The 26279-nt window shown below is 40.4% G+C and overlaps 1 protein-coding gene and 1 long non-coding RNA gene across 6 annotated transcripts in view; one reads left to right on the top strand and one right to left on the bottom strand.

Annotated features, from left to right (window-relative positions):
• LOC139976424 (uncharacterized) overlaps positions 1-26279 on the bottom strand; it is a 289428-nt gene that overhangs the window by 184840 nt on the left and 78309 nt on the right. The window lies entirely within an intron of this gene.
• On the top strand, positions 1540-20363 carry LOC139976426 (uncharacterized). 3 transcript variants are annotated; one of them, XR_011796117.1, is made up of 6 exons: positions 1540-1912; positions 3547-3652; positions 4318-4411; positions 7435-7537; positions 17391-17548; positions 17830-20363. It is a non-coding gene; the product is annotated as an uncharacterized lncRNA (long non-coding RNA). The 3 variants fall into 3 exon arrangements; XR_011796118.1 differs by having other exon boundaries at positions 1540-1982; XR_011796116.1 differs by lacking the exon at positions 1540-1912 and adding an exon at positions 1991-2176.

The following is a 26279-nucleotide window of genomic DNA, read 5'->3' as shown; positions in this document are numbered from 1 at the left end:
ATGTATGTATGTATGTATGTATGTATGTATGTATGTATGTATGTATGTATGTATGTATGTATGTATGTATGTATGTATGTATGTATGTATGTATGTATGTGTTGATATTAATAGGATTGATAAACGTTACGACGCTTTCGGCCCCTTTAACAAATCAGGCACATCGGTTCAAATTCGGTTAACCGGTAGGCTGACATAAAAGTAACTGAGGAGCCGACGCCATCTTACATAGTTTGACCTTACATTAAGAACAATGTTACTTTGCGTAAGAAATGAATCTAGAAATATTGCATACTATTCGATTTGTGTAGGCTATATGCTGTTATGTTTCTTGGCATTTTGGTGTGACTGTAAGTAAAACTAATGTCAACATTAACATTATATATTTTGAAATACAATAATTTTAACATCTTCTCTATGAAAAGCTTGTCTGTATATATTCCTTCGTAGTCATTACAAACACGCGAAATATGCCCCCTTCGACCTGTACCAGCCCCTTCTCCTCCGCCTCCCATTCCTCTTGTGATCTTGTGGTCTCGTTCCCCACTTATCTCTGCTTCCCAGGCTGGGCCATCTTGCAATTACTACGACGGCCTCTTCTTGATTATACCCTAAAGTTAAAAATGTATGTAGTAATTACATTCTTCCCATTCTAACTGAAGCTAGACAGTGCTATGATTGAATCGCTTGCTTACTCGGATACCACCTCTGAAATGTTTGATGGTAAAACTTAGTCATCCTTCATAAACTTTCCGCTATTGGTCCATTGTTCTCACATGGTTTGGTCTATCGAACAGCTGCTACTGAATGCCTACTGGTACGTCACCTATGATATGGCAACAACAATTGGTCGCATACTTTACAGGTTCAAGGGGTCAGCAGACATTTTTAGAAACTACGGAGACCTCGACTTTGTCACATTAGTAATGCACATTGATTTTCAGATCAGAATTAAACGTTTTAGGTTACTTATCAAAATGATGGAACAATGTAACATGCAGCATTGAGTTCAAACGTAAAGTATTGAACAAACATTAGAACAAATATATTTATTTTCAATCTGTCTTGCTCCGGGCTTCCTAATAGTGTACGATATAAGCTACTGTAATAAATGTGCATCAATACAGCTGAAACAAATACATGATGTATTTAATAGACTCGACGATAAATATGTAGTTCATTTAGGGTCATACATTATCTCAATAATTGTTTAAAAAAAGCTTAATGTTGGTCAAATATCGCATTTTTTATGATTCCACACTAAATTGCCGTATTGAGCTGCAGCTGAAATAAATATATGAGGTATTTAATAGACTCGAAAATAAATAAGTAGTCCATTTAGGGCCATAAATTATCTCAATATTTGTTTTAAAAAAGCTTAAAGTTGGTCAAATGTCATATATTAAATTTGTATTTGCAACCCTTTTTATTTTACAAATTTCAGGTCACAGTGAGACACCGTAACACAGTTTCAAAACGGGGCGGGGCTTAACACAATGGTTTCGAATAATTTAATATCATTAAATGCACTGAGCTGGAGCTGTGCAAAGCTGTAACCCCTGATGAATTTTGGTGGGCGAAACTGATTCACATGTTATTATCTACCCTGAGGTGGAGATGTTCAAAGTTTTAAACCCTGATGGAATCCCATATCACACAATACTTACCATGTCAACGACATGGCTACGGGTTCTGATGAGCTATGATCTAGCCTGTGGAGATGTGTGGCCTGTGTTGTCAAAGATAAAGCTGCCCGCGCTGTCACCGCTGAACTTTCAATACACTCTGTAGATTCCTTGACTCACGTATCCAGCCAGCAAAGCAACTAAAGATCAAAATAGCTGATAAAGGGAGATTGATTTACAATCTTATTATGTTTTCCCACTTGACATGGTACCCTACTTTCCGTTCAGTGAGTAGGATGCAGAAGCCTGACATACTGTACGACATCCGTTAGCCTAACCATAACGTTAAGCCTAGTCGTAAGTCCATAGAAAGAAAAAAAAAACTGAACATACTGCTTATCTACTGGAAAGCCTGTATAAGTGAGAGTGCCTGCCGTTTCGATCTCAGAATTAAATTGACAGGCAAGACTGGAAAAAAGTTGCACAGGGAACTCAAAAAAGAAGCTGTGGACATACACTGAATATACTGTCAACAAATAAAATGAAAATATGTGAGCTAATGTTTTGCATGGAAAATTGCATATTTTTCACATACGGCCTAGACCCTAGGCCTTATATGAATAAGACCATCGTGTGCATATACGAAGTGTAGTGTATCATAGCCTAGAAGTATCATTTCAAGGCCAACAAGATGATAGTGTGAATATTTGTGCCATAACAATAACAAAATGGGCAGTCAAGAAAAACATATTCCATTATGATAATGTATTAAAAAAACCCATAGTATACTCGCACGTTGGTTGTATTATTACAGTAAAGGTGTATACTACTAGTAAAGGATTCATAATTGACGCATCTTCGCAATTGACGCACCTTCAAATAATACTAACAACGATACAGCAGCCAACCTAAACTTTTTGCAGCAGAGTTACATAAATTTCATGAGATTGAACCCATTTCAGCTATATGTGTTGATCAAGTTGTGTTTTTTTTTAAAGCTTTAAACACCTACCTTCCCCTCAGTTTTGCACATATTTTTGGCGTTAGGAAATCTTACTCTCTAAAAATAACCAAAATTACCTCAACATGATTCCACTACTCTCTGGGACCTGACCTGTCTGAACTAAGAGGCTCAGAGCATAGCAAGCAGCATCCAGAGTCAATGGATATATACTTACTGTACACAAATGTTACAGTGAGCCTATCCACAGATGTGTCAATATGAAAGAACTTGACAAGGCAGACATTTTGTGTTCAAATTTTGCTTACTTGTATGTTGCGTAGGAGCAGAACAATAATTATTTTGAAATCATTACACTTCTGAGGAAATACACATATGAAAAACGCATACAGTTGAGTGATTTGGATTTGTCCTCGATAGACAACGTTGATCAAATCCTTAAGTGCGTCAATTATGAGCCCACCATGCTATACACTAACATGCTGCAAGAAATCATGTTGTCAAAAAATGGATGTCTTCAGATGCACATGTATGTGTTCTGGCTCCATGTGTGTATGAGGCATAGGAGGAGTCATCAATCTAGCGGCACTATGATAAATCTTTGATTACAGTCTGGTGGACAGGCAACCTACAACTCCATCTGTCTAGTTTAAATGTGTTCTCAATCTCTTTTTGTTTCATAGATCCTGCTAGGATAGCTTAAGTTACTTTCATACTAATTAGCATTCAATAGCAAATTCTTTTGAGGAAGTAAACTATTCCACTGTTACCCCATTTCAGTTGTACAGATTAATCAATATAGGCCGATTTTATGCAAAACCATGCAGAAGTATAATGTCACCAAACTACTTTCATTTCAATACAAACATTGAAGGAAAGGAAAGAGAAATGAAACAAGAAAAAGTAGGAAAGCAATGATACTTTTTCATCATTTATCTTGTAAATCCTTTATTCTTTCAGATCACACACCACTTTTAAGATGTTGCATCCAAAGTTGGAATGAAAATGATAAGTCTACAGTAGGAGTCCAGCCATTTGTAAGAAGTCTGTTGCTTGTTGTGGTACTGTAAGTTAATAATACCTTGCGGTGAAATTCTAAGTGTGATATATACAGTATCACTGTATGAACACTTTCTTTTACTGCAGACTGTGCAGAGCAACATACTATGCAAAATTGTTGTGGTAAGTTAATAACACCTAATATCTTAGGGTGCAATTTTCAATGTGATAAATAGCACTGTATGAACAATTTCTATTACTGCAACATACTCCGCAAAATTGGTAAATTGTTGCACAGCTACAAACACGTACAGAAGGTCTTATTCACAGAACCGCAACATCTTCATTATTTTATGAGGAAGCAAAGTTCAGAAATCTCGAAACTGCTAGATATAGCTATTTATATATGCCCCAGAATTCACTGTTTGACATCTAATTTTTAAATTGTCTCTGGAGGAGAACCCCCAGCTCCCCCTACATGGGGTCAGATTCAGGGACATTTAGAAGTCCTTTCTTGAAGGTTAGTGCCCCTACCTACAAGCCACTGATTTAAATTGCTTTTAATTATGTATGTGGATGATGAATGGGGATGAGGTTATTTACCTCTTCCTCCACAGCTACCCCCTCCCCCCAATCCCCGCATCTTACCTTGGATCCATGCCTATAACCTTCCCTTACAACCTCCAGCTTGTTCTCTGTTAAAAGAGTAACTTTTCTTTTCTACTTTTGCAGAGTTTGAGTGTTTCTGTCGCCCCTGTCAAAACAGAATTACCACAGAGTACTAGTACATGAATCAACACAATAGGCTATATGAGATGAAAAACAGGTATGAGTATTAAATAATTAATCAAGACCAAGAAACTGCTTAATTTCTTAACTAAAAGATGAAGACAAATTCAAATTACGATAGTATGCATAACAAGAAATTACTTTATGTACAGTATATATGTTGTAATGTTAGGGACACAATCACAGTCTGGTATTACAGGTAGAAACCATTTTTTAACATTGTACAGTGATAGATAGATCTATAAGATTGGATGAAGGAGGGGCAATTGGCATAGACTATGACGATGATAATTTATATTAAAGTAACTGTATAATGATTCAAATTTTATGAAGTCTGGCAAGGCATGCTGTATGCTTAACATTACAGTCAGCCTTCATTGTTACTGTTACTTTAGCGTACCCTAGGTCTAGCTTAAGTGTGCTTGTTTAGCGTCGCCTAGGCCTTCTTTTTAACGAAAATTTAAGAAAAGAGAACTCTCAAGTTTTTTCTTAAAGTTCTATGACCTTCAGGTGCCTCATTTATGTTTTAAACTGTGTGTTATAGGAAATTGCCCTAGCCCTAGCAGCAACAGCTGAATATTTTCCACGGGGAGTCTACCACACGGAAAATGACTTTGATACGAGAGTTGTTCCTCTCTAACGTCATCAATATGAAATTTCAGCTATTACGTAATCAATTGAAACTTGAATTCTTTCTAGTTGTGTCAAAATTTGGCATAGTTAACTTGACGGAGCTAAGAAATAGGTTCAAGACTTTCCTTGAGTTGGCGGGAGCAACTTGAAGGAGAGGAGGGGGGGGGGGTGGAAGGAGTGTGGGATTGAAATTTCATAGCCTGTATCCAAGGATCACACACCAGCTTGATTTGTAACAACTCAGAAAGCAGCCTGGAAGGGACTGCAAGCTCTGTTCAGCATTTTGATAAACAATTAAAAACTGATTTTCAAAACCAACTCAGATGTTTATGAAATCTGTTGCTTAAAATTGTGTGGGCTGTTATGTTTGGGCTGTTCAGTTTCTTTCTAGCATCTACTATCGAAGCAGCTATGGTCACTGTAAGATGTCTGCTATGCAAGGAAATTTAAGAAATTCTGCCATTTTAAATGTTACTCTGACGGAGCTAAGAAATAGGTTCAAGACTTTCCTTGAGTTGACGGGAGCAACTTGAAGGAGAGGAAGGGGGGGGGGGGTGGGGTGGAAGGAGTGTGGGATTGCAAAATTACCTGAAATTTCATAGCCCGTATCCAAGGATCACACACCAGCTTGATTTGTAACAACTCAGAAAGCAGCCTGGAAGGGACTGCAAGCTCTGTTCAGCATTTTGATGAACAATTAAAAACTGATTTTCAAAACCAACTCAGATGTTTATGAAATCTGTTGCTTAAAATTGTGTGGGCTGTTATGTTTGGGCTGTTCAGTTTCTTTCTAGCATCTACTATCGAAGCAGCTATGGTCACTGTAAGATGTCTGCTATGCAAGGAAATTTAAGAAATTCTGCCATTTTAAATGTTACTCTGACGGAGCTAAGAAATAGGTTCAAGACTTTCCTTGAGTTGACGGGAGCAACTTGAAGGAGAGGAAGGGGGGGGGGTGGGGTGGAAGGAGTGTGGGATTGCAAAATTACCTGAAATTTCATAGCCCGTATCCAAGGATCACACACCAGCTTGATTTGTAACAACTCAGAAAGCAGCCTGGAAGGGACTGCAAGCTCTGTTCAGCATTTTGATGAACAATTAAAAACTGATTTTCAAAACCAACTCAGATGTTTATGAAATCTGTTGCTTAAAATTGTGTGGGCTGTTATGTTTGGGCTGTTCAGTTTCTTTCTAGCATCTACTATCGAAGCAGCTATGATCACTGTAAGATGTCTGCTATGCAATTTAATAGTTCTATGTTCAATTTAATAGTAGAACTCGATGGTGAATTCATGTTTCAAGGAAACAGCCAGAGATCAATAAGTCAAGGCCTTATATTCATGATAAGGAACCTTCAGATAGCAGATTCCTAAATGATGTATCAAATTACACCATTGAAACCAAAATACAAAGTTTTTGCATTTACTGGTTGATGAAATATATAATTTTGCATCACATCATAGTCTGAGTAAGATCTGTAGTGCATGTACTGTTCAGACATGAAAAGGAATTCAAAACAATCATCAACTGGCCAATAATGACCCCTGGAACTTTGAAATGATTCTCCCAAGTCAATTGAACATCCTAACCCTAACTGTTTTAGCTTGAAGCTGGCTACTCTGCAAAGAATAAAAATATGACCGGATGCCAGCTAATTTAATCATGTTTATCACAAGTTATATGAAAGAGAGAGAGAGAGGGGGGGGGGGTGCATGTCTAAAGACTCATAAAGACTCATGAAAAGATCATATGGTATATGTTTAACATATCATATATCAGCATACTGTAGTGTACAAGGGATGGGCTTAAAAGATGTACCCCTCCCCCCCCCCCCTCCCTACTGAAATGTGACCTTTGGTGGATCCAAGGGCTTAAGTCCTACAAATTTTCCGTAGTAAACGTTTAGGTATGTACACATCAAACCAAAAACTGAGCACCAATATGTCTTTGAATATATCAGAACCATCACTGTAGGGAGAATCATGTGAACAGACATTTCTCACCATTGAAAACATGCTAGAAGATAAAATTAAAAAAAGCAAAGCTGAAATTGGTCTGTGACAGATCTAAAATATTTCGGTCAGGGTGTAGGTTCTGCTACTGTAGATGGCAGCCCAGGTACATTCATGGGCAGACATAGGTGTTGACAGCTATTCTGACATGGGAGGGGGGTCGGGGTGGGGGAGGGGGGCCTGAAGTCTCCCTTGTCATTCGGTTTCCTACACCTAAGATAGTTAGTCTGTATTTCTACCAAAAAAAAATCATCTGGGTGGAGGCGTTCACAAACCCCATCTTCTTCCCATAGTCTCAACTCTCTGTTATTTTTGAGGCGTGACAGTGTTCCGGAATGGTGGGCAGTAATGAACAGTGTTTGCACCATAAGACTTTCCTATAACTTAGAATATATCATCATTAATTATTTTTCAGATGAAGGGAGCCAAACTTCGAAGAAAGAAGTAGATGAAAATGACAGAATCTAACCTCGCTGAAAGATCTGTTAAAAGAAATGTCTTGCTGTGATTTGCTAAAGGTACTAACTGTTACCTGTATTGTTACAGTGATTGCTTACAGTATATGGTGTAGATTAAAATGGTACCTACATGGTTACACGATGGTCATTAAATGCTAATGTTAGGATAACATTGACTGTTGCAATACCCGGGACCGAAGACTGTACTTGGTGTAAACACTACTTTCATCATAACAGAAACATGTTCTTTACATTTTACATTATTGTATGGTATTTAATTAAACATAAAATATGAAATTTTCTTTGGACTAAATGTTTCACATCAACATGTATATGAAAACAATACTTCACAGTAAGGTTGCCCCAAATTTCACCAGTACCATCTGATACATCATTTGGACTGTTAACCTTTCATATTTATAGCATAAAGCTTGTCTAGTCTAATGGCACTAGCACATGCAACAGAACACCTAGGGTAAAATTTCAGATGTGGAAGTCTACAAATTTGATTATAAAACATATCAGTTGTAGAAACAGTGCAAGACACTGACAGTGTTTCTAAAGCACAGTAAAATGTGCTCTGTAATACTGTGAACCTTGATGGAGTCACACTTAGGTGATATATTCAGAGTTCATCTAAATCTTACCCTTTGCCTTTAGTCCATCTGGCTTCCATGTCTGTATAACTGCATTGCTCCCATCCAATATTTCTTCAGATACATACTGTATATATACAAGTGCAGTATTAACATAACTTTAAGTTTTGCTGAAACGCAACATTCACTAGACTCTGTCCAGGGTATTTTCACTTGACATAGCTTCACTGCCATCCTCTTCTCCGCTTTTCGTACATTGGCTCCCTCTTATAATAGCTACTCACTGTATGTAACTGTAGCCTAGACTAAGCCTAAACCAGCTGTAACAGATAATGTTGTCTATATGCTAAGTGGAGTGGCATCTGAGTGTTAATACCTTGCACAGAGAATGTTTTGAGTCTTATAATACACTAATAAAAGTACAGTATGCCATTTCCTGCCCCTGCATATGTGCATCAAGACATCCAGATGGTAGCACTTTAGTGATCTGCGTCCTGGGGGAGGGGTCTAGGGGGAGGGGTTGTCCCCCTCCCCCTTGGAAATTTTTGGTTAATTGTGAGTGCTTAGATGCAAAATGGTGAAAACATTTCGCCAAAAACTAGAAAAACCAGAAACGTTGCAGACACGCTTTTTTTGTGCACATATTTTTTCTCGATAGACACATATTTAACAACGCTCAACAGTGCATGTACAATGGATACACTATTAATGCGTCGATTCGTTTTTTCTTTTGCGCGAAAATTATGACACCAGATTCACCCCAAGAAAAAACATAAAACAAGATATATTCAATGAGATAATTATGATATACTTATTAATGAAAGGGGGGTGTAGGCGGTTTTACACTATCTAACGCAACGTAGTCGCCAAGAACCTGAAGTATTTTTAAGGGAGGGCCCGATAATAAGCGGAAACGGATCACCGACCGAAAAAATATCGGAATTTGTGGACTATTTCTTGCTTCCTATTGTATTAAAACAAAGCACCTATGTGAAAGACACAAATCACATTCTGAAAATTGTGGAAGGCACCCCGTTACCAAAAGCAGTAGTACTTGCTACACTCGATGTCGTCGCCACGTATACCAATACTCCCAAAGAGGAGGCATTAGATATATGTCAAGAAGTCTATGAAAAGGCGGAAAAAAGAGAATATGGAATAAATTAAATATCTTCCATATCCATGCGCAAACTTATTGAACTTATTTTTAACAAGAAACTGTTTCGAGTTCATTAACCAATTCTATCTACAAAAGATCGGTTGCGCCATGGGTAGCCAAGCCTCTCCGGAAATCTGTGATATCGTCATGCATAGACTGGAAAACCAGATTTTACCGACAGATAATAAAATCTTAAAATGGCTCCGCTATATATAGAGATGAAACTCTATTGCTTTACGACGGTTCACCTCAGGAACTTGAACAACTAGTAAATAGGTTGAAAGAAATTCACCGCTTCTTAAAGTTTACGGTAGAAATATTACACACCGAGGTAACATACCTAGATTTGAAAATCTTCAAAGGTCCAAGGTTTGAAACCAATGGGTTATTAGAAACCAAAGTCTACACCAAACCCACGGAAACCTTCCAATACCTCGACAGAAACTCTGCACACCCACTTGCCACTTTTAAAGGCTTCATTAAAGGGGAAGTCTTACGATACGCACGTCTCTGTAACAATGAGACTGATTTCCTACAGAAAAAGAATGCGTTGACAGAGAAACTGTTACTCTGTAACTATAAGAAAGAGGAAATTGCCTCAGCCACGAAAGGCATAAAATTTGAAAACCGTGGGCAATACCTCACTACCAAACCTAAACAAAAGGAACCACCAATGGTGTTCAAGCTTACCTATACACCCCATATCAAAACCACGCATTTGAAAAATGTACTTTTGAAACATTGGCACTTAATCTCGCAACACGCAGACGGGGGCGTAGCGAAGTTTTTTGTTGTTGTTGGGGGTGTGGATGATTTGATTTGCCGACGGATCTGGAAGTGGTGACTGAAATGGGGGAGGGGTCTAAGGGGAGTGGGTGTCCCCCTCCCCTTTGGAAAATTTTTAGTTTTGAAACGTCCTTAGATGCAATCTGGTGCATATTTTAAGTCAAATTTGGCAACGTAGAATTTCCATTTCGATATTATTTTTATGGCAGTCGGCAGAAGAAGAATTAATTGGGACCAATTATCGAACTGTGTTTTCTCTTTCACCGATCGTTGAAATAGTGAAACTTCGTGATGAAAATGTTCAGAAAACTTTCCGGTAATGAAAAATAACAACATTCATTGATATACAAGCGAGAAACGTTAAAAATTGTGTACAATTCGTGAGCCGTGTCCTTAAGTTTTCCACGGAGAACGAATGACATCTGCGATGACGTCATTCTGAACAGAGGATAATAACAACACGTTGTCACACGATAGCACGACTCATGGGCTGCGGCCTATACGGAAGCCTTTAATTCCATTTCTTTCACTGAGTTGCCGGCGATTCTGGCACTCGTCTAGCTGAGCCTGGCTACAGTAGCTATACTGACGGCCGTGACATTATCAGTTATTTGCCAAGAGGTTTTTAACTTGCAGGCATCGGGTGATTGGATTGGTGAATGAGTTTATCAGATGAAGAACTGGAAAATCGAAATAACCGATAAAGAAGCTCCCGTTCTCCTTTTCTCTATTCAGCTTTCCTTCTTTCTTCCCCCTCCGCTCTCTTCACCTTTTCTCCTTTTGCCGACAGACCCAAAATTTGCCAACAGCGACCAAATTATTGGGGGGTGTCACACCCCCCACCCCCCCGCTCGCTATGCCCCTGCACGCGGAATTATCCAAACTGTTCCCAAAAGAACCGATTCTAGCCTACAAAAGGGCCCAAAAGTTCAAAGATTTACTTGTTAACTCAAGGTTTCATACTAACGAAGAATCAGCTGACTCTCAAGGTTCACACGAAGCTCTTTTAGATGCTCTTATAGCTGCACTATGAGTCCATAAAAACTCGTGCACAGAAAATAGATGCATTTTGAGAACGAGACGCCCACGCCGAATATAAAATATTCAGAGGCTACTACTGATGAAGCTCCTCCTATAAAGTTTGAGGGCAGAAACCGGTCTAGTTGGTCATAAGAACCTACACTAGTCTCTCCTACTATTAACAGTACACTCAATTCACCTAATAGGTGCAATTATGTTTCACCACGAGGAGCATGCTATAAGTTCATGTTCCTCGGGCCCTCCCTTAAAAATACTTCAGGTTCTTGGCGACTACGTTGCGTTAGATAGTGTAAAACCGCCTACACCCCCTTTCATTCAGATAATTATGATATACTTGATAACTGTGCATTGATTTTCCCTGACAGTAATAGTCAGCACTATAGTACTGATCCGTATCTAATTAATACGTGATGTCGCGTAGGCCTGATAATTGCCTTAGTTTCAAATTTGGAATAAAAACGATCGCATTTCAGGCAAGAGCAGCTGGATATATATTAGGCTTTTCTTTCACCAAGTTATGCCTATTAGGAATTTGAAGTACTCCCACATAAAAAAAAAACGCAACTGATTTCCAAAAAGGGGGGGCGGGGCCGGGTCGCCCCCCCTGGATCCGCCCCTGCTTAAACCCCCGATTCGAAAATAACAAATTAAGACGCGATGCACAGGGCACATGCTCTACCCTTGAACCTGATTGGTCCAAACTTATAGCTAACCCCTCACCCAACTCTTGATTGGTTTAGTGCCAACCCGATATGTAGATGCGCACATGCAAATGAGCACTCAACCAATTTGAATCAGTTTGGCTGTCTTCCAGTCCCACAAACCGAATCTTTTAAAACAAAACATGTGCACGCTTCTAATAGCGCGTGATTCATAGCCCGCCTCACCACAGAGCAATAACAACAAGTAAACAATATGTTAACACAAACTAGAATACGCTTCACACAGTATGTAATCAATCAGGGCTCTCCGTTGTGAAGTTGCAGTAGGGCAGACCTTATTTGCATGTGAAAAGTGAAGCAACAGTGAAATTGTAGCAACTTCACAGTCTTGTCACAGTAGGCCATCAGCTGAAGGTCGAAATTCGCTTGTTTCGATCGAGCTATTGCGGAACTAAAATTTCTCTACAGCATTAAATACATAAATTAACGAAGAATTAATGATCCAAAAGTGCTCCATGTGCTTTACTGTAGTTTTTGTGCAATGCCGCTCGAAAGATCCAACTATATTTTAACCTGCCGTGTTACATTCAAAATTCGTGCGCCAGAGAGATATCTGTATCATGTGATATGAATTGTCCAATGAGCCATGAATTCTAAGTGCACTCTTTGTAGAAAACAATAAACATGGCGGCTCCCACGGAAGCTAGTCAGTTTCCGACACACGAAAACCTACAGTGCTTAATGCAAATTGAAATGAACTGTAAAATATGAAGCAGTCAAAACACTGACGAATATCCGATGGACTAAAGTTACTTCCTGCGTTAATGAGTGGCAGAGACAGTGAAATCGCCGAACGAATCCAATACATTGGGTTCTTCGCTAAAGGCCTACACTACGATCAAGCGTGTGTTCAACAACATAATATGATGGAGTTCCACGATACGTGTTACATGCGGTTCATTGATAGCAAGCGTATCATCTCTGCAAGCAAACGGACAGTACCATAGGAGACCGCATGTGATTGAAACGAAGAAGTGACGGAAATGATCGAGGTGTATTGCCTGTACAATGTATAATATGAGGGAATAGAAACTCACACATTACTCGACGTTGCAAATGGGTGCAGGACAAGCTGTAGCAGGCAGACTTTCCCCATCAACCCAAGTTACATCCCCAGTCTGCCGCCGGTATCGCCAGATCCGGAGACTCTGTCTGACGACGTCAAGTCGTCGTCAGGTCTCCGGAGGCTATGTCTGACAGCGACTCCGGAGGCTCGGTGATCGTCGAGCCGAAACGTGCCACTGGGACGAGCTGGTAAGACGAGATGGGGGAACCCTCTCTGAAAAGGTCGGCCTCAAGTGACGACTCCGACGACGATATGTCGTCTAGAGCGCGCTTGAAGCTTACAGAATCGTCGTCGGCGTAGTTTTGCCCCATTGCCCTCTCACAGCCCATACATTTTCAGTTGCCACTTTCAACGTCAATGGCATGAGGGATCATCGCAAGCGCAGTCGCATTTTCCAATATTGTATTTCAATGGAGGTCGACTGCGTTTGCCTGCAAGAAACACATATTTTGGAAGAAGATGTCCCTCTATGGGCTTATGAGTGGGGTGGTGGGCTGCATGCTTCATTTGGTTCGTCTTCATCCTGTGGCACTGTCATCCTCCTGTCACCTCGTCAGGCGGGTTGTGCCACTAGGGTGGAGTTGGATCACGAGGGCCGATTGGTTTGCATTCTTTTCAAGTATCCACAGGGTAACATCTCCCTTTGCAATGTGTATGCTCCCAATCGGCCTTCTGCTAGACAAGAATATTTTAACACACTTTGTTCCTGGTAGTGCTCCATGTGTCAAGGTCGGAGACTTTAACTGTGTCCCAGACTCGGTCTTGACAGACTCGGGGCTCCTGTGTCTGCTAGTCCCGACGCTGGGATCACAGAATTGGACAGATTCACTTCGGCACACCTTTTAGCCGATGTCTGGAGGCATATGCACCCATGTAGTACGGTGTATACGTGGGTGAGGCCTAACGGAGAAGATGCCTCCAGGATAGATCGAGCGTATGCGCCCGTAAGTTTTAAATTTTCGGGTTGCGAGACGCTCAGCTGTCCGCTCTCTGACCATGACACTGTAGTAGCACGTTTTGTTTTGCCTTCCATTTTCCCGATCGGGCGGGGCCTATGGAAGCTTAACTGTCGGATTCTTGGCGAGGCAGAGTTCCGCCAGGGTTTCGAGACCAGGTACAAAGGATGGCAAACATTGAAGCCGGCCTTTGCTTCTATATCCCAGTGGTGGGATGATGTCAAGTTGCGCATCAAACGCTACGCAATTCAGTATTGCGTGACCCGCGCACGGCGTCAAAGAGAAAAATTCTCAAAGCTGTGCGCGGAGGTGAAGTTTGGCGACCCTTCGGCAGTCATCGCTTTGCAGACTTATCTCGATGGAAAGTACCACGGTGCCCGCGTCAGGGCCCGTGTCGAAGCGGTGGAAGCCGAGGAACGCCCTTCACTGAGGTTTTACCAGTCGGTTAGCTCATCGGCGGGTGACAGACGCGTCCCGTCTGTGCGCGCTACCGATGGGACCGTGGTCAGTGACCCTCACGGCATTGTCCGCGTATATAAAGAGTATTATTCGAGTTTGTTTACGCGTGGCAATGTCAACTTGTCGGCACAGGCTGATTTATTGAGGGGAATCTCAAAAACCGTTCCCCACGATGTCAATGATATTTTGGGGGGCGGAATAATCACTGTTGAGCTTTGGAAGGCGCTTTCGAAGATGAAGAATAGCAAGTCCGAGGGCTTCCGAGGGAGTTCTACCGAACCTTCTGGGCAATAATAGGACCCGACATCAGAGCCGTCTTCGAGGACGCCTTCCAAAACGGACTGTTAAACCAAAGTCAACGTCTGGGCATGATTACTTTGCTGCCAAAGTCTGGGGACCCCTTGGATCCCCATTACAAGCGTCCGATCACCTTGTTAAATGTGGACTACAAGTTGCTGGCTAAGGCTTTGTGCAACCGCCTTGCACTGGCTATGCCGCATCTTGTTGGTGATCTCCAGACTTGTGCAGTGAAGGGTCATTGCATCCAGCAGAACTTGTGGTTGATGCACGACTTGACCGACTTTGTTATTGAGCGTTATCTGCCATGTGCGTTGGTGTCTCTGGACCAGCAGAAGGCCTTTGACATGGTGGATCGCGGTTTTTTAATGAATGTATTGGAGACGTTTCAGTTGCACCCAAATTTTCGTAAATGGATTTCTGTTTTGTATCAAGAAAGTTTCAGTTCTGTTATCGTAAATGGGTTTTGTTCGGAGGTTTTTAACGTAGAGAGGGGGGTGCGCCAGGGGTGCCCTCTGTCTCCATTACTTTATGTTTTGTTTAGCGAGTCCCTCTCTCGTCTTTTGTAAAGGGACTCCAAACTTGTTCCATTCGTTGTGCTAGGGGGTGCCAAAGTGAAATGCGCTCAATATTGCAGATGACGTGACATGTGTTGTTTCGAGTCTGGGCTCCTTTCGCGCACTCTCGCAGGATCTATCTATTTTTGAGAGAGCTACCGGGGCGAAGTTGAATCCAGAAAAGACAAAGGGCCTTGTCTTGGTAGCTGGATATACAGAGACTTACCATTCGGTGCGTGCTGGTTGGACAGAATATCAAAATTAATGGTATATGGTTCAGCTACGATGCACCTTGTGATGTCACCTGGAACGAGAGGGCTGAGGTATTTCAGAGCAGACTCGAAACCTTTGGCACCCGCTGGCTTTCGATCTCGGGGAAAGTCACTGTTATTAATCGTTTCGTTTCGCCCATCTTGTGGTACCCGGGCGCGGTGTACCCAATTCCGCGTCGCGTCCTGGTGCGGTTGGAGAGGGCGATTTTTTCATTCATATGGTCGGGTGGTACAGAGCTGGTCAAGAGGGCGGTATTGTACCAAAAACTGGAGAAGGGGGGACTAGGGGTGGTTCATCTGGGAAGTAAGTTAACTTGTTTGTTATTTAAGCAATTGTTTGTAGCGGTAACTGACCCAGGGTTGCCTTGTTCATATTTTGTACGTTTTTGGGGTGGGTTGCACTTGCGTCGTTGGGTTCCGGCGCTGTTTAGCAACAGAGAACCGCATAGTAGCACACCAAGCAGAGTGGTGCGTGTCATTTGCTCCGCTCTTATTGAGTTGCCCCCTGTTGACCTGTCACGGCCGGCCCTCGTTCTCAGTTCCTTGCGGGATAGGGCCTTGAAAGAATTTTTGTACAGGGACGTCATCCTGTCGAAGTATGGCGTTCAGTGCATTCAAGGCTGAATGGTTGCAGGCTCCGTGATCTTGCGTGGAGAATTGCACACGGTGCCTTGGTGACCAATCTGAAAAGGTATCACTGGCGATTGGGTGATGGACTGTGCCCGAGGACCGGCTGTGACAGCTTAGAAAGTACTGCACATGTGTTTTGGCATTGCCCCTTTGTTTTGAACTTGTGGGAGTGGTTTCAGTCCTGGACCGACCGTTTAACGGGAGACCGTTCCTGGTTGGTAGGACAGGGCTTTGTTTTATATGGATTAGATCCTCCAGTTTGTTCTGTTGCTGTGTTGCAGCGTATTATTTATGTTTGTTCTGTTCTAAAAAAACTTATTTGGAGGAATAGATGTGATGTTGTTTTTAGGGGGAAATTTGCCAGTTGGCAGGCAGTCCTGGAGGCGGTGAAGTCTGGCATTCGCCTTCAAGTTGAAGGCGATTTTCGCCGTTTATCTGGGGCTGCCTTTTTTGGACGGTGGTGTGCTGGGGAAGGCTGTTTTGTTTCGCTGTGTGCTGGTCGTCCTTTTGTGGTTTTTTGAATGTTTCAGTGGGGGGTTGGGTGGTTGGGTTTTGTCTCTACAGGTCGGTGGGCGTATGTACTTTTTTTGGCTGGCTTGACCTGAGTTTCGTTTGTAAGAATGGGATGGTTTGGTAGTGCCGTTTGGCCGTGATGTTTTGTATCCCGTATGACGGGTCATGTAAAAAGCACACTTTCGATGGAGGTAAGCCTAAGCATACTACACGAATCTGGCATACAGTAGTTGAAGTGGTAAGAGAAGTTGAATAATGCAACGTCAGGAGCTCTTGAGAGATCAAATCCAAGTGAAAGAGCACTGTGTTGGACCTGAACATAATTTAATTAGTGGCTTGGTCATGTGATTTGTTTTATTATTTGGTGGTAGGCATGGAAACTTTGTTTCAAATTCTCCTTCTGGCGCACTAGCCTAGGTGTTAAATACGGGCTTCATAGTTTCTCACTGTGGCCCATTATATGAATGATAGAGATATTAAAGTAGTTAGAAAACTAAGTGTAACAAAAGTGGAATAAGGTTTGCAAGGTCTTATGGTCAGCCTTTCTAGCTATATTAAAATGAACAACCATCTGATTCCTTTATCATTTATAACAGATATAATCTACCATTGTATCATTTAAACCATAATATTAAGAGATAATGTACTGCCAAAGAAAAAACCTGTTTTAATTCTTCTTTGCATGACTCTGGTTTGCAAAAAAATTAATGTGTCTTTGTTCATCCTTACAAGCTGAGCAAAAGGTGAGCAAAACATGTGGTATATAAGTGAAACTGTCTTAGTTCTCACTTGTTCAAACTTACATTTTTATCAACAGAAATGCAAAACAATTTACTTTCCTTATTCCATTTTATAAAAGGATTGTTTCGACAAGCAGCCAAGCGGAGAAAAGATGAGCCCATTTTTATGCATATTAGAGGGAAACTGTGTTGCACTGAAGTGAGGTACCACTCTCTATGTTATAGGAACTACATGCGATTCTTGACGATCGAGGAAGACTGATACAGATCATGAAAGGTAAAGTACTTTCCTCAATGTTTTCCTTATTGAGTGTTCAGGGGTGGATCTAGGACTTTTGGAATATGGGGGTCCTCCCAAGAAAAATAAGAAAAATTCTCTAAACTATTTGAGATGCAACATCGGGTCAATCTTTCTATTTTATTAAGCCTACTCACTGTTGGAATTTTTTAAGTAATTTGCAACATATTTCTAGCTGAATTGTAGTTATGTCATTAAATGTGAGACTAAAAAATCTCCAATTTCATGGTACAAGGTGTTCTGTTCATCTCCATCCTCAGAGCAGAGTTTACCACCAACAAAAGATGCTCTGATCCAGCAAGTGTAGCGCTGCACCTACCAGGCTGCTATTCTCCGTAGGGCATTACAGCAAAGGATTGTTGCACCCTCACCAAAGGGACATGGATGGACACTTGAAAATGATGACCTTATCACTTGGATGACGAAGCCAACTGTCCCAAATGTTTTGCTTCAGTGTGTCAGGCTGTAGCTGTAGACTCGGCAAATGTTTTAAAGGAAGATGTTCCTGTTTAAATGCACAGCTGTCGTGTACAGACCCATGTAAATGTAGAAATTGCAGCAACTTTCAAGAAGATGTTGAGAATGTTAATGCAGGAGAAGATGATTTGGAGGATGAACTGTGATGGTGTTAAATCTTGATATTTTGGTCTGAAAATGTATTCAAGTTTGGAATTTGTGAAGGGGGTTAACTTTTCCTAAGTCATGTTGTCATTATTTTGTTCCCCAGAGTTTAAAAGAACCAGAAAACATGACCTTATTCATAGGAGTAGTTCTACCTAGATTACCCTTATACCTACCAGACACCTAATGATAAATATCCACGTTTTCTTCAAGTTGCTCTCTTGTTTTCTGAGAGGGAGGAGAGGGGAGGAAATACTTGGTTTTTCAGAAGACTGTAGAAGGAGTACTAAGGTAACGGATATATACCGGCTATAACTTTATTTCACATCTATGATATGCCATGACGTCTCAGTGTGCAAACGTATATTGATTTATAAGAAATAGCTCTCTGCAGTCGTGGGGCATCGGTACATCTCACTGTAACCAGGGATTTAGCAACATGTAAAGTAGAGCGGAAGGGGGTCACATGTGTAAAACAGTTGGAATGGGGATTGTAACAATTATGGAGAGGAACGTTTCTTTATATGTGTATGTTTCCTCATACATGCACAGACGACATGCATTCGAAACACATAAACATTATTTTGGTTTATTATTTGATTTATTACAAACCATTTTATCTGAATTTAGTGAAAGTGGTACAGTTTTAAAATTAAAACCCTTATAAAATTATAATGTGTAAAAATTGTATTCATATTTCAAAGTTGAGAGTGTGCACTTTTACCTGTTTGGCGAAAATGGAGGGGGCACAACTTGTAACGCCTGACAACACCCCTCCCTAACCCTTAACCCAGAACCCCCTCCCACTATTCTTATAACCCTGAACCAACCATTATAAAAAATACGTATTTCAGTCATAGTTAAACATAATATAAGAAAAAAGTTGTTTGTATGCACAACTGTACCAAATCTAACGTTAGGGTGTTCCAAATACATAGCATCGTAGCATGTAATGTATACATACAGTAACATACCCAATTTGGAAGGTACGTTACGAATATACTGTAGGAAATTGTTGGGGGAATTTTTGATATAACTACCCAAAAATGCCTTAATGATCTAGTCCCAGTGTTGCTGGAACGAAACTGATTTTACAGCCTCTTTTTGAGTTTCATCTGATTGCCTACAGTAACTGATAGCTGCAGGCAGGACGTTTTGGTAAAGGAATGCAGGCACTAATTTTATGAACCGGAAACATGTTCTATCCACTGTTCACATTTTTCCCCATCAGGATCCGGTTGACAAAGCATACTTAAGAACTGCAAGTTATCACTAATATTAGATATAATTGCAGCATACTATTGAGGTACATGTATCATGTAGGCTACTGTATCATATGCAATACACTGATTTCTTAATTATGTGATCACATACATTATATCTCAAACACCTCTTTTAAACATAAAACTTTAATGGTTCTTGGATAATTATTCTGGGTTTCTTGAAGAAATCCAAAATCAAGCTACCAACTTTAAATGTAATTCCAGGGTCCTTGCTTTCAGCAAAGGAAATTACAATACTACAATTATTACAATTATACAAATTACAAAACTACAATATGTATTCACCCTTTTACTAATCATGTAAGTTTAATTTTATCTTCGGTTTGTTACCCTCTGCCTCCTCTCACCATAATGGATACAACTTTCCGAAGAACATTTAATATATCCCATCCAGTAGTAATAGTATAGATTAACCATTGTAAATTTGTACACATCATTTATTTTCAGTAGATACCATTTGGATAGAAATTTGAAATACAACACATGTGGTCAAACCATTTAGCATGTTTAAGTACTGAAAGTTATCACTGATGTTAGTTACAACTGCAGCATACTCTTGCTGTAGGCCTATCACATGCAATACACTGATTTCTTAATCAGGTGACAGATACAGTAAATCTCAAAACAGTGTATCATTGTATTATTCATTGTACTGTAATATCAGACCTTGTATCAAATTTCATGTTGGTTTTGGTATGTGATGTAATACCATAATTTATTGGTATCAGCCTTACATTACAAATGGCTAATAGAACTCAAATATTGTTTTCACTTTTTTATGCATTTTAAAATAGATTTCAAAAAATGACTCAACTGCACAAAAGTTTGTTTTATCTTTTGAATATTGAAACTCTTTGGAAGAAAAGGTGGAATAGTAGTGAAGATGAGGAGGGGGGGAGGGGCCAGTTCAAGGTTGAGGAGAAATGCAGGCCAGTTTAATGGTAACTTGTTTTTTTGCATGCCACTTAGATGTATAATGAGTCAACTCATGATATTCACTTTAGGTTCCCAGTAGTGACCTGTGTGCAGGGTCAGTTCCATGTCAGGGATTTTCAAATCAGAGGAGGGGATATGCAAATTTTGTATTTTCCTTTTAGTCAAATTTATTTACTCCTCTCCTTTAGAGAATGTTAAAAGGTGCTCTCTTGCACCCAAGCACTGTAAATCAAAATAAATGTGGTATGAGTTAATGGTTTGTTAAGGTGACTTATTGGGTTGGGAACCAGAGATAAATCCTTTGTATTTAAAGTTAACATTGTAGTATATTGCATTACTGCTTTTGCAGTTCATAGCTGGATTGAGATCCAGAAAGCTGTTTCTATATTCAGGAGATGAGTTAAAAAAAATCTTTATTGGTTCTGTTGCCATAAGCATGCATTGGAACCTATACTGTAGGGCCTTTATTGTATCTGTGTGGGTGTAATTCCCTTGCTTGTAAATAATATCTTAAGATAGTTGCACAGCAGATCTCATATTGGGCATATGGCTCCATCATATTAAGTACAAGAAAGCTATTGTTTTTGGTTGAGGTCAAAGGTCACATGGGGTCAGCAGAGGTTAAAACATGAAAATCTCAAAAGTCCCTGATCTCCAGAACCCAAACATCAAGGAAGCTCAAATTTACATGTTAGGTTAGTGCAATTCTGTGTAAACTTTATACACTATTCTTGAGAAGTTCAAGCAGTGGTCAAATCTTGAAAACAGAAAAGTAACAACAGCAGATGTCGTATTTACATGTGGTTTTCGTGAATTCAGTGCAAGGTCCCCTTTGTTTGTTTACCGAGGTTAAAGGTCAGCAAAGCTGAAAGTTTGAAAATGTGAAAACCTTTGTAATGTCTAGAACCTGAGCATCTACAGACTTCATATTAGCATGGTAGATTAGGGCAATATTGTATAGCCTCTAAACTCAGTTGTAGAGTAGGTTAAGGGTCGTTCAATTTTAGAAGAGGTCAACTTTTGACAAATTTGGACAACGTTGTTAACACAGTAACTCCAGGAAGGGAACAACAACTGATCTCATATTTGGCTTGCGGGATCCTCACATTAAGTGCAAGGTTTCTAAGAGTTTTGGTTGGTAGCTTTTGCTATTTCGATAGTACGCCCTCGCTTTTTCGTAGTTCTTCCGGTGTGCTCCTCTGAGTCCTTTGTTTCATGATTTCAAAGAAAGGGAATTCATGCCTACTTTTCCACGTGGCTCCGCGAGATTTTATGGTTGATTTAACATCCTCTCGTCTTTGTTATGCTTATCATACTGGAAATACCCGTTTGTCTGTGGAACTTAACTCGCCACCAATGTTTTCTTTTCGGGAAAGCCACGTTCTTCGTTATTGGTTTTCATCACTTATATCGTTTATATCATTGATATATCTCGTGCCCACCCCTTTTAATTTTTTGACTTAGACAGATCTGCCGTAAATAGTCAAAAGGCCGTCTAAATTGTAATTTGGTGGATTGTAGATTAATGACTTAGTATCATTACTTTCCCTATATTACCTACTACCCATATCACTAAAAGTACATGTGAACCACCTGTTGAGGGCTTCTTGTTACCACCATTTGCAACTTTGTTGAAATCGATATGTGTCAGCCTTATTTGTTAACATAGATTTGTTTCTGAATTGTTACATTACTATTCATATGTGATGTTGAGGTAAATGCTACAGTTATTAAATCGTTGTGTTCCATAACGTGGTTATTTATACAAAAACGCCCTCTGATCGATGTCATGGTTATCTTGATGAATATTGTGAAATCATTTACTGTGTTTTGTCGAGTTTGCTCAATTTAGACAAATCAGACATTAGTAGTAACGGGACTTATCATCTTACGTTGAGTAGATTTTCGATTCGGATGATTAACGACCGTTTACTTCCAACGTGTCTTAACGAAATGGTCAATGCCTGGGTCAAATCTGACAGTGTGACAAACACGTGTAGCTGTGGGAAGCTTAACTCGTTAATGTTCCTATATTAGTCAACATCGAATGTGTGTCTACTGACCTAAGATTGCAAAGTATTGATATATTTGTCCCAAATTGTAATGACTTTTTGCAGTCGAAGTTGTGTTAGGACAGATATACCGGTAGTTGATTTTTGGTCTGTAAAACTTTATACTTGTTAGGTTTGCTGACCAGGTCACTCTTTATAATTCTAGGAATGGTCAAAATATAACGGCCCTACCATGGAGAGATTTGACTAACTATTAGAATGCAATTGAAGCAACGAGGCTTAGCAATCAGTAGGTTCGATCCCCGGCCGGGTTGCGAATTTTTTTCCCAATAGGAACTGACACTGAAATTATTTCCTCGATTCTGATTGGCTGATCAAAACCGGAATGGTAGTCTGCGTTATCAATGAATTCGAAGTGATCCTTAGGGCATGGGTTCGAGTTCTCTTTAGGTGGTAGGCCTATTTTTATCTTTTTCTTTTTTATTCCCATTTTTATTTGATGTGATCATTTTTCAAATTTTATATTATTTAAAATCATCATTTTTCAAACTTAACTTTATGATTATTTTTTATCTGTAGGCCCTTATTATTAATCGCAGAGATATACAATTAAGGACAAGAAATCCTTCCACAATGTTAAAGGGGTGATTTTATGAGTCACTGGTGAATCCCACAATCAAAAGACAGGACATTGTCCTTCACTGACATTATCTTCTGCAACACTGTGCATTGTCATCTATAATGAACTCAAATCTGATCATTTCAATCAATAAGTTTATTTTTTTAAAGTACATTATTCACTGGTCAGGGTGTATTCAATATAACATCTTGTAAATAATAATAATAATACATCAGAGAAAGACCATTCTCAAATGATAGTCAAAGCTACAGAGTACAAATGTAGAGCCACCATATACACCATTGCTATAGGTTATCAACCGTTCTGACAGTTGAGTTAAAATAATGTACCGTTTTAGCTAAGGGACCATACTTTTAGTATGTATAAACGCCCCCCCCCCCCCATAGGCAAAAATTGGCAGAAATGTACAGGCATACGCATATGACCCCCAACATCCTCAACCCTCAACATATGTACTAAAAGTATGGTCCCTAAAACCAACATACAGGGTGTATTCAATGTGACATCTAGGAAATAATCAGAATATGTGAAGACCAACATGATTGTCAAAGCTTCAATGTCAAAGCTACAATGTCAAATCTACAACACTAACACCTCGTACATATGTACATCGGCTACATGTATACAATTACAAATGCACTGTGTTTTATTGTGTTGTATACTATACACAGTACAATATGCTACATTGCATGTGTTGTGTAGAGCGGAGTCAAGCGAGTAAACAAACGTCCGAGGACTGCCTATAATGGGCGCAGTAGCCAGGGGCGTAGCGAAGGTTTTTTTGTTGGGGGGGTGTGGAGAATTTGATTTGCCGACGGATCTGGAAGTGGTGACTGAAATGGGGGAGGGGTCTAAGGGGAGGGGGTGTCCCCTCCCTTTTGGCAATTTTTTAGTTTTGAAACGTCCTTAGATGCAATCTGGTGCATATTTTAACTCAAATTTGATTTGCCGACGGATCTGGAAGTGGTGACTGAAATGGGGGAAGGGTCTAAGGGGAGGGGGTGTCCCCCTCCCCTTTGGAAAATTTTTAGTTTTGAAACGTCCTTAGATGCAATCTGGTGTATATTTTAAGTCAAATTTGATTTGCCGACGGATCTGGAAGTGGTGACTGAAATGGGGGAGGGGTCTAATTTTTAGTTTTGAAACGTCCTTAGATGCAATCTGATATATATTTTAAGTCAAATTTGATTTGCCGACGGATCTGGAAGTAGTGACTGAAATGGGGGAGGGGTCTAAGGGGAGGTGGTGTCCCCCTCCCCTTTGGTAAATTTTTAGTTTTGAAACGTCCTTAGATGCAATCTGGTGTATATTTTAGGTCAAATTTGACTTGCCGACGGATCTGGAAGTGGTGACTGAAATGGGGAAGGGGTCTAAGAGGAAGGGGGTGTCCCCTCCCTTTTGGCAATTTTTTAGTTTTGAAACGTCCTTAGATGCAATCTGGTGCATATTTTAACTCAAATTTGATTTGCCGACGGATCTGGAAGGGGTGACTGAAATGTGGAGGGGTCTAAGGGTAGGGGGTCTACCCCTCCCCTTTGGAAAAATTAGTTTGAACGTCCTTAGATGCAATCTGGTGCATATTTTAAGTCAAATTTGGCACGGAAGAAGCTCCCGTTCTTCTTTTTCTATTCAGCTTTCCTTCTTTCTTCCCCTTCCGCTCTCTTCACCTTTTCTCCTTTTGCCGACAGACCCAAAATTTGCCGACAGCGACCAAATTATTGGGGGGGGTGTGACACCCCCCCACACCCCCCGCTCGCTACGCCCCTGGCAGTAGCTGGGAATAGTTGCTTCATTGTGTTAAGAACACTATATACTTTCGTTCATATATACCTACCAAAAGTTCTGGAAAGTTGCTAATGTGAATATCTTGAATTTGTTCGTGTTGATCATCCATGTCATCCATTTTGAATACTAAAGTATATCACTTGCTCGCTGAGAGCCAATCAGAATCGAGGAAATAATTTCAGTGTCGGTTAAAAAATATTCGCGGCCTGGTCATAGTAAGGTGGGTTTTTCATCCAAGAGCAATCTAAGAGGGAGAGCGTAGCAAATATCATCGGCTGATATGATGTATAAATCTGGACCGACTGTCAACTAGCAGGGGCGTATCCAGGATTTTCCAATAGGGGGGGGGCGTCAGGCATGAATGATCGCCGTCCTGGGGGATGGGTCTAAGGGGAGGGTTGGACAATTTTTGCTTTCGAAGAAGGGCTGAAATGCAAAATGGTGCCATATGCATGGGCGGCGGTCCGTACTTCCGATGTGGGGGGGGGGGATATGACCTTGTTGACTATCTAAGCGTAGCGCCACCATGGGTTGGCGCGAAGCGTACAAGAAAATTTTGGGATTAACAAACCCTCTAGATGGCTGGAAACGGCACTTCCCGAGGTTTCCAAGCGGCATATACCCAACTTTAAAATAGGGATGTCATGTCCGAAATATCTCATAATCAGGATCCAAAATACTTTTTTTTTTTAATTTCGGGTGTTATTTTGGGAAAATTGCCCCTGTCAATCTTGTTTCAGGCGCAACGTTAGAATGTTCGAGAGCTCTATACACAATTACACATAGTTACATTCCTAGGTACCGATTGCTAGGGCATCCAGGTGAAACGTGTATTAAGCATTACCCTGATAACATGAGATTTTCAGCTGTTCGAGGTAACGTGTACGTGTGTAGGCCTACTATAGGGCCTATATGAATACTATGAGGGTGCATATATGTACTATATCAATACCGTGGGCGCAATAATACATTTTGTTGTTATAGGGCCAATGAAGCCTACAGTCAACTATTCTTGCTTTATAAAGACGCTTTATTTGAAAAGATCGCACTGCGTTTATGGTAGGCGAGAAATGAAGCTAAAAAAGAGCCGTACATTAACGATGATGCATAAATGTAGGCATGAAAATATTCTTATCCCTGGCATTTGGTGGGGGATATGGTGTATTACATCCCCTCCACCCATTTTCATGGGGGGATATATCCCCCCTTCCCCCCCAGGATCGCCGCCCATGGCCATATGTGATCCATTTTTCGACCTTAATAATAAGCAACATTTTCAGTAAATATGGACACAAAATGCACAATTTAGTATGGCTGGCATGTCACTTAGTGTTTATAGTGATAATACAAACACAATTACCATCTATGTTTCTAAAACTATTATGCCGCCGAACTTCGCCAGAACCTTTTTTTGGCGAACAAAAAATACAGCA

The sequence above is a fragment of the Apostichopus japonicus genome, chromosome 11, assembly GCF_037975245.1.
Source record: "Apostichopus japonicus isolate 1M-3 chromosome 11, ASM3797524v1, whole genome shotgun sequence".
Taxonomy (NCBI): domain Eukaryota; kingdom Metazoa; phylum Echinodermata; class Holothuroidea; order Aspidochirotida; family Stichopodidae; genus Apostichopus; species Apostichopus japonicus.
This window is presented reverse-complemented; position numbering and strand designations above follow the sequence as displayed.